Genomic DNA, 1,035 nt, shown 5'->3' on the forward strand with positions numbered 1-1,035 from the left:
ATGCTTTACATAATTCAAATTTATCATTGTGCTTTTTAAGAAAGCCATTATAAGAAATTATGATTGGAACAGCTTTCTTCTTAGTTTTGTAAAAGTGTTACTGAGGAACATTATGTCTGTTTTGTTACCCAATGTCCTCTTCACAAATTATTATTATTATTATTATTATTATTATTATTATTATTATTATTATTATTATTGCATTTATGTATCCTGCCTTTTTTCCTCTAAGGAACCCAAGGGGATGAACATAATCCTCCTCCTCCTCTCCATGTTATCCTCACAACAACAACCCTGTGAGGTAGGTTGGGCTCAGAGTCTGTGACTGGCCCAAAGTCACCCACTGGGTTTCCATGGCTGGGCAAGGACTAGAACCCGGATCTCCCAACTCCCAGTCCACCACTTTAGCCACTACACCACACTGGCTTTATAAGGATCCATGTGAAGAATAATTGGCTGTGTTAAGGCTCAGGAAGAAGTTGTTCACTTAGAAAATTTGTGTGTTTTCTGTTTGACAATGAAAACAATGCTACCTGGCACATTTACTTATTTGCACTGGTGGCTGGGAGACTGAAAGCTAAATTTGTTCTTCAAATCTGAATGCCCCTTCTATTTTTTCAATTTATTTATTTTTGCTACGGCTTAAAGCTAAACAATAAAATTACTTCGGCAATGATACCCCAGCCATACGCAAAGTGAATCTGCAATGCTCTGCCCTTTGTTACAAAGCAGCATCTAAAATATTTCTGCCCAAACAGACTGTTCGGAGAAGCTGTCCCCTCTGAGTAGTTCCTTGGCATGACAATCTGAGGCAAAAGCAATCCTGTGTCGGTGAAGTTCTGAAACCACATCTACTCCCCGCAACTGAGAAGTAACTTGGAGAGCAGTCCCACTTGCCCACCAGGAACGAGGAGGGAGAAGGCGATGCCGACTCACATGGTATATTCCTCTTTCCATCTCTCTGCCGGCGCTTTCTCCCACACCCTCTTGCCTTTCTGCTTCCTCTCGCTGCCTGTGTCTTTTCCACCTAACACT

The sequence above is a fragment of the Elgaria multicarinata genome, chromosome 8 (assembly GCF_023053635.1).
Source record: "Elgaria multicarinata webbii isolate HBS135686 ecotype San Diego chromosome 8, rElgMul1.1.pri, whole genome shotgun sequence".
Lineage (NCBI taxonomy): Eukaryota > Metazoa > Chordata > Lepidosauria > Squamata > Anguidae > Elgaria > Elgaria multicarinata.